General features: G+C 37.6%; 1 long non-coding RNA gene across 1 annotated transcript; it reads left to right on the forward strand.

Moving 5' to 3' along the window:
- The first annotated feature begins 308 nt into the window (after positions 1 to 308).
- On the forward strand, positions 309 to 7,776 carry LOC142174951 (uncharacterized). Its single transcript, XR_012704110.1, has 3 exons — positions 309 to 505; positions 981 to 2,303; positions 7,281 to 7,776. It is a non-coding gene; the product is annotated as an uncharacterized LOC142174951 (long non-coding RNA).
- Positions 7,777 to 8,039: the final 263 nt, after the last annotated feature.

Below are 8,039 nucleotides of genomic sequence, written 5' to 3' on the forward strand. Positions count from 1 at the left end.
GAGGAGCAAACGAGGTTTTTAATTTTTGTTCATTAATTGGTCAATTTTCATACTCTAAACTGGGAGATAATTTTAAGGCTAAACTAGAAATTTGTTAACAAATTAGGTGATAATATTGGAGGCTAAAGTTTAAATTCACGGATAAAATATGTTTCGTTGTTTTTTGCCGTGGTGGACAAAATTACTGGCAGAAGATGGTAGATGTGTAATACTCATTAAAAGAAAGAGGGTAATTACGTAATTCACCAAAAAAAATTACAAATAAAATTAAATAGGGCAAGCCCTACGCTGGCTAGCATAAACGAAAAAGGAAGAAAGGGCCGAAGCCGCTTTCTCTTGCAACAAAAATCAATTCTGATGCGTAAAATCAAACAGAAGCAAAAGAAAAAAAGGAACGGGTCAGAATTAAAGCGAAAAATCAAAAACAAATACAGAAGGTGAGTTGGGAAAAAGCTTGGTACCGCAAAAGAAGCCACTTTCATCCATTATTTGTTCAAATCTTCAGGTACTTATTCCACAAATTTGAGAATATATTTTAATGGTTAGAGTTAAATAATGACATTGGCAAAAGTCAGTGAAACAAGGAAAGATATGTATAAATTTTTTGTTAATCTTTGGCAATCTGTTGAGGAATCTTAAGCACGAATTGTATCTTACGGGTATAGCTTGAGCTTCTCTTTCTGGTAGATTTTAATTTCGATTCTCATGATTGGGAGATTCTACACAGAAATAGAAATTACACTAGTTCATTCACACTTGAGAATTTTCTTCCTAAAGAATCAATAGAACTTTATGAAATTGGATTAATAAAATATATGAATATGTTGGAGTTGATAGATTAGTAATTACTCATAGCTGGGTAAATATAATTCGGCGAATTAAAAGTCAAATATGAAACCTCGAGGGTCGGGTATTCTAAATTAGCTATGAACTAGCCAAAACAAGAAAATTAACATGAGATTGATATTATGTAATTATAGATTGATTGGAGGAATTTGTACGAATTGCTCGAGGTGAAGCATTTGATATTTCGGCATGAGCACTGTGAGTAGTAATCTTACCGCAATTTGTGTACTATTGTACCTACTGTTGTCTTACCTGCAGATGCAGTGGCAAGGTTGTTGAATGTGTTAGAAGCATTGGTGCCTACTCAAGGCGGAAGTTTAGCTCCTTAGGCTACTTTACAGACACAATTACCTACACAGACTCAGCCTTTCGGGAATAAGGAATTGTCCCTACACGAGTTCCTGAAATTGAAATCACCAAAATTCACAGGTTCCAGTAATTCAGCAGATCCTCAAAGTTTCTTGGATGGGACACTCAAGGCATTACGTGCTCTTGGATGTTCTAGTGAGAGAGTTGTGGAGCTCGTAGCATACAAACTAGAGGATATGGCCAACACATGGTATGAAACTGTATTGCTAAGAAGGCCAGCATGAGCAGCACCACTGACATGGGACGAGTTCACTAAGTTGTTCAAGAATCATTTTCTTCCAGACAGTCTGATGCAACAATATGCTAGAGACTTTGAGAGATTGGTTCAGACTCCAGATATGGATGTGTCAACATGTAACACTAAGTTCTGTAAGATGGCTATATATGCTCATCACTTAGTGCCTACCGAAGAAGCTCGAGTTCAGAGGTTTGTCGATGGATTGGTTGGTCGTCTATACATTGCAGTATCCCCACAGATTAAGACTTTATTCTACTCTGATGTAGTCGACCTTGCTAGAAAGATTGAAAACAAGGGACGTGAGGAGAGTGCAGCTAATGATTTACGTAAGAAGGCCAAGACAAGAGGGGCTTTCAGTGGTGGTTTAGTGAAAATAAAAGAGTAGGAAATCAGGGACAACATCAATAGGGTTCTCAGACAGGGACACACATGTCTTCACAATCCACATACAGACCACATTACAGACAAGGTAATAGGGGACCATCATCTTCTAGACATCGTAATTCTGCGCAGATATATGCCACTACTCCAGTCTGCTAGACTTGTGGTAGATCACATTTGGGCCAATGTCGTATTCTAATTGGAGAGTGCTTTCGGTGTGGCCAGTTAGGACATCACTTGAGGGATTTCCCTCAGCCTCCGAGAAATTTCAACCAGGCTTCTAGTCAGTCAGCTGTACCGACTCAGACTACTCGTAATACTTCAGGTGCTACAGGTACATGAAATAGAGGTCAAGGTGTTGGAGACCGTGCTACTGTGAATCAAGGACAAGGCAATGCTGGTAGAGGTCAGGCAAGAGTTTTTGCATTTACTAGATTGGATGCTCAGGCCTCGAATGCAGTGGTTACAGGTATTCTTTCTGTCTGTTCATTTGATGCACTTGTGTTGATTGATCCGGGATCTACCCACTCCTATGTGTCCTCGTACTTTGCTTTGAGATTTAGTAGACAACCCGAGCTATTGAATGATCCTTTTCTAGTTGCTACTCCTATTGGAGAGTCTCTATTAGCTGAGTACGTGTATCGTGCTTTATGGGAATGGATTGGTTATCTTCTTGCTATGCTATAGTCGATTGTCATGCAAAGATAGTTAAGTTTGAGATACCAAATGAACCCAATTTTATTCTAAGAGGGAGTCAGGTTCCAGAGACTTGCAAAATCGTATCTTTTATGAAGGCTCAACGACTTCTGAAGAAAGGTTGCTTGGGTCTCTTAGCTATTGTAAATGATACAAGAAAGGAAACAGTTAGTATAGAAAATGTACCAGTAGTGAGAGAATTTTCTGATGTATTTCCTGAGGATTTACCAGGATTGCCTCCGTTACGAGAAATAGACTTTGGTATTGATTTGCTACCTGACACACAGCCCATATCGATACCCCCATATCGAATGGCACCAGCAGAGTTGAGGGAGCTAAAGCAACAGTTACAAGATTTGTTAGATAAGGGTTTTATTAGACCTAGTGTATCAGCATGGGGTGCACCAGTACTGTTCGTAAAGAAGAAAAACGGATCCCTGAGAATGTGCATTGGCTACAGGCAGTTGAACAAGATAATAATATGTAACAAATATCATTTGCCTCGTATAGATGACATATTTGATCAGTTACAAGGAGCTGCCCACTTTTCAAAGATTGACCTCCGTTCTAGTTATCATCAACTTAGAATCAAAGATGAAGATATTTCTAAGACTGCTTTCAGGATTCGATACGGGCACTATGAGTTTCTTATGATGCCTTTCGGACTGACTAATGCTCCAGCGACATTCAAGGATTTAATGAATATGGTGTTCAAGCCGTTTCTAGATAGATTTGTAATAGTATTTATTGATGATATCCCGATATATTCTCGTAGCGAAAGAGAACATGAGAATCATCTCAGGACTGTGTTGCAGACATTGCGAGAACATCGGCTTTATGCTAAGTTCTCGAAGTGTGAATTTTGGCTAGACTCGGTAGCATTTTTGGGGCATGTTGTATCCAATGATGGAATTATGGTAGATCCTAAGAAGACTAAAGCTGTGCAGAAATGGCCCAGACCTACTTCTCCTACAGAGATTCGCAGCTTTTTAGGCTTAACAGGCTATTACAGGCGTTTTGTGCAGGATTTCTCCAGAATAGCAGCGCCGCTGACCAAGCTAACGCATAAAAATGCAAAGTTTCAGTGGACGGAGGAATGTGAGCAGAGCTTTCAAAAACTCAAAATATGTTTGACAACTGCACCAATATTAGCCTTACCATCAGGTTCTGGAGGATTTACAGTATTTTGTGACACCTCGAGGGTGGGATTAAGATGTGTTCTCATGCAAAATGGTCGTGTTATTGCTTATGCTTCGAGACAATTGAAAAAGCACGAGCAAAACTATCCTACACATGATTTGGAGATGGTTGCAGTGGTATTTGCTCTAAAAATTTGGAGACATTATCTATACGACGAAACTTGTGAGATTTATACTGACCATAAAAGTTTGAAGTATATCTTTCAGCAGAGAGATCTGAATCTTCGGCAGTGTCGTTGGATGGAACTACTCAAAGACTATGATTGTTCTATTTTGTATCATCCTGGAAAAGCCAATATGGTGGCTGATGCATTGAGTAGAAAATATATGGGGAGTTTGGCACATATAGCCCCTGCAAAGAGACTTTTGGCCAGAGATATTTAGAGACTAGAAGATACATGTATCAGATTTAGTGTCGGAAATTCAGAGGCATTGTTGGCTTGTGCTCAAGCTAAGTCTTCATTAGTTGAGAGCATTAAGGCCACCCAATATAAGGACGAACGATTATGCAAATACAGAGATGAGGCCTTAGTTGGTAAAAGCAAGGATATGATTGTTGACAATGATGGTGTTCTTCGAATGAGTGACAGGCTATGTGTAGCAGACGTAGATGGGTTGAGACATGCTATTCTTAAAGAAACTCACAAGACTAAATGCATTATACATCCTGGATCCACAAAAATGTACCATGACCTAAAGCAATTTTATTGGTGGGAAGGTATGAAGAAAGATGTTGCTAACTTTGTTTCTAGTTGTTTAACTTGTCAGCAGGTCAAGGTTAAGCATCAGAGACCCGTAGGATTACTACAATAAATTGAGATTCCAGAGTGGAAATGGGAAAGAATTACTATGGATTTTGTAATCGGGCTACCACGAACCCTTAGAGGTTATGACTCGGTATGGGTGATTGTCGATCGACTGACGAAATCAGCACACTTTTTGCCGGTGAAAACTACATATGGTGGAGTCAGGTATGCACAGATATTTATGAATGAAATTGTCCGACTTCACAGAGTTTCAGTATCCATCATCTCTGATAGAGGATCACAGTTCACTTTACGCTTTTGGAAATCTTTTCAAGAAGCATTGGGTACACGAGTAGATCTTAGTACTGCATTTTATCCACAGACAGACGGGCAGTCTGAACGTACTATTAAGATCTTGGAGGATATGTTGAGAGCTTTCATTCTTGAGTTTGGAGGTAGTTGGGACACTTATCTACCGTTAGCTGAATTTGCTTACAACAATAGCTTCCAGTCCAGTATTCAAATGGCATCGTACAAAGCACTGTATGGTAAAAGGTGTCGTTCTCCTATCGGATGGTTTGAAGCTGGTGAGACTAACTTATTGGGATCCGACCTAGTACAAGAAGCTATGGACAAGGTCCAGTTGATCAGACAGAGATTGCTTGCAGCTCAAAGCAGACAAAAGTCTTATGCTGATAAGAGAAGAAGAGATTTAGTGTTCACGATTGGAGACAAAATATTCCTACGAGTCTCCCTTATGAAAGGTGTAATGCGGTTTAGGAAAAGAGGCAAGTTGAGCCCCAGGTTTATAGGACCGTATGAGATACTAGACCGAATGGGAGCGGTGGCTTATCGTTTGGCACTTCCTCCTGAGTTATCCTTTATTCACCCAGTGTTTCATGTCTCAATGCTAAGAAAATGTATATCAGACTCATCTTAGGTGATTGAAGCACCGACTATACCATTCGATGAGAAGTTGTCCTACGAGGAGGAGCCGATGGCTATTGTTGATAGGCAAGTAAGAAAGCTACGGTAAAAAGAAATTGTGCTCGTTAAAGTCTTATGGAGAAATCATATTGTTGAAGAAACTAAATGGGAAATAGAAGATGTTATGCGAGTCAAGTATCCTCATTTATTTCAGTCTACAGGTACGTACCTGAGCTAAATTCGGAGACCGAATTTCATAAGGTGGGGAGAATGTAATACTCATTAAAAGAAAGAGGGTAATTATGTAATTTACTGAAAAAATTACAAATAAGATTAAATAGGGCAAGCCCTACGCTAGCTAACAGAAACGAAAAAGGAAGAAAGGGTTGAAGCCCCTTTCTCTTGCAACAAAAATCAATTCTGTTGCGTAAAACTAAACAGAATCAAACAAAACAAGGAACGGGTCAGAATTAAAGCGAAAATTCAAAAACAAATACAGAAGGTGAGTTGGGAAAAAGTTTGGTACCGCAAAAGAAGTCATTTCCATCCATTATTTATTTATATCTTCAGGTACTTATTCCACAAATTTGAGAATATATTTTAATGGTTAGAGTTAAATAAGGAGATTGACAAAAGTCTGAAACAAGGAAAGATATGTATAAATTTTTGTTAATCTTTGGCAATCTGTTGAGGAATCTTAAGCACGAATTGTGTCTTATGGGTATTGCTTGAGCTTCTCTTTCTGGTAGATTTTAATTTCGATTCTCATGATTGGGAGATTCTACAGAGAAATAGAAATTACACTAGTTCATTCACACTTGAGAATTTTCTTCCTAAAGAATCAATAGAACTTTATGAAATTGGATTAATAAAATATATGAATATATTGGAGTTGATAGATTAGTAATTACTCATAGGTGGGTAAATATAATTCGGCGAATTAAGAGTCAAATATGAAACTTCGAGGGTTGGGTATTCTAAATTAGCTATGAACTAGCCTAAACAAGGAAATTAACATGAGATTGATATTATGTAATTATAGATTGATTGGAGGAATTTGTACGAATTGCTCGAAGTGAAACATTTGGTATTTCGGCACGAGTACTGTGAGTAGTAATCTTACCGCAATTTGTGTTTTCATAACTTGCATGATTTACATATGATTTTTAACATGAATATGTTACCGATTATTTTAAGTTGCATGTGGCACAAGTCTTTTACTCGATATGATACAGAAATAGTTATTTGAGAAGATTACCGTTGTTTAAAATATTTTCGTTGTCACTAGATCTGTTTTACCATTACCTGAATTTACTGTTATCGAAAAGAAATTATATGATTTGATAAGAACTGAAATGCCCTATATTGTTTTAAAATATTTTCTATGAGTATATACGGATTACAGAGACAAGTATAAATGGGAGTAGATATTGAAGGATCCCGTAGATAACGTCGGGTTCGTTAGACTTGGTGCACCTTGTAATTACAGATTACCGTTATAGCCCTCGCTAGTGGGAAGGTAGAACTAGCATATCGTTACCGATTTTCCTCGAGTAGGGACTACCGTTATATTTGACTTCTTGCGAAGAAGTCCACAGTTATACCGATTACATGATCCGTTCATTGAAACCTCCCAAATGTGAATATTGATATTAGACAGTGGTTACCGAGCTTATTACCGAACTGTTAATTGTATTATACTACAAGAAAAGCATGACGAGACTGAAAATTATTTATTGTTTCTGAAAGGACATTTTTATGTTATTTTCTGTTTGATATACTAGCATGTTTTCTGACTTGTCCCCAATAAAAACGGTTGTGGTTAAGTGTTATTACTCACTGAGCTAGTGACTCATTCCACACTAATTTTTTTTACAGAGACAACAGTTGACGCATGCGAGGATTTCGTTAATTAGAGCGCACAAGTTGAGAATTTTTTGTGAGCCTCGCACTTGTTCGTGTGGGCAGAGATTTTTATCAATTGTTATGGTTTTTTCTTTGAATTCTTAAAGTCGCTCCATAGTCATTATTTTAGTGTCATGAGTATTATTTTGCTATTAGTCTTATGTCGAGTATCGTTCTTTATTATCAAAGTCAGAGATAGATTAGTATTTCTGGTTGTTAGTGGGTTGATTAGTAATGGTAAAGACTATTTTGGTTAATTAATAAGTTGTCGATTGTTTGAATTGCTATTAGGGTGTTTGGTTGTTGATTTGAGATAGGAAAATCTTTTTGGGATAGTCTAAAAACAGGGGAAATTCTGTCCGATTTTCTGTAAAATACTAATGAGGCTTACTTGGAAGCACTTGCTCCTAAGCGCCGGTCTCGATCCTTAATTGGGTCGTGACAATTGATGAAAAAATCCAAGTTGCACAAACTGACCTAAACTCGTTTGTTAAGTAAAAAAAGAGTTTCACTAAACTTGACTTACAGCATATACATATTGTACTAATATATATTTTCACCAGAGACTTGCTAAAACAGGTCCGGTGGTTGGTCCAAAGATGGAAGATTCCTATTACTCGATTTCTTTTACTCTTTTAGTAGGCGTTTGGACATAATTTTTGAGAAAAAATTAGTATATGAAGTTAGGTTGAAAACTAATACTTGAAATTTGAGATTATGTTTGGATATGCA

The sequence above is a fragment of the Nicotiana tabacum genome, chromosome 20 (assembly GCF_000715075.1).
Source record: "Nicotiana tabacum cultivar K326 chromosome 20, ASM71507v2, whole genome shotgun sequence".
Classification (NCBI taxonomy): domain Eukaryota; kingdom Viridiplantae; phylum Streptophyta; class Magnoliopsida; order Solanales; family Solanaceae; genus Nicotiana; species Nicotiana tabacum.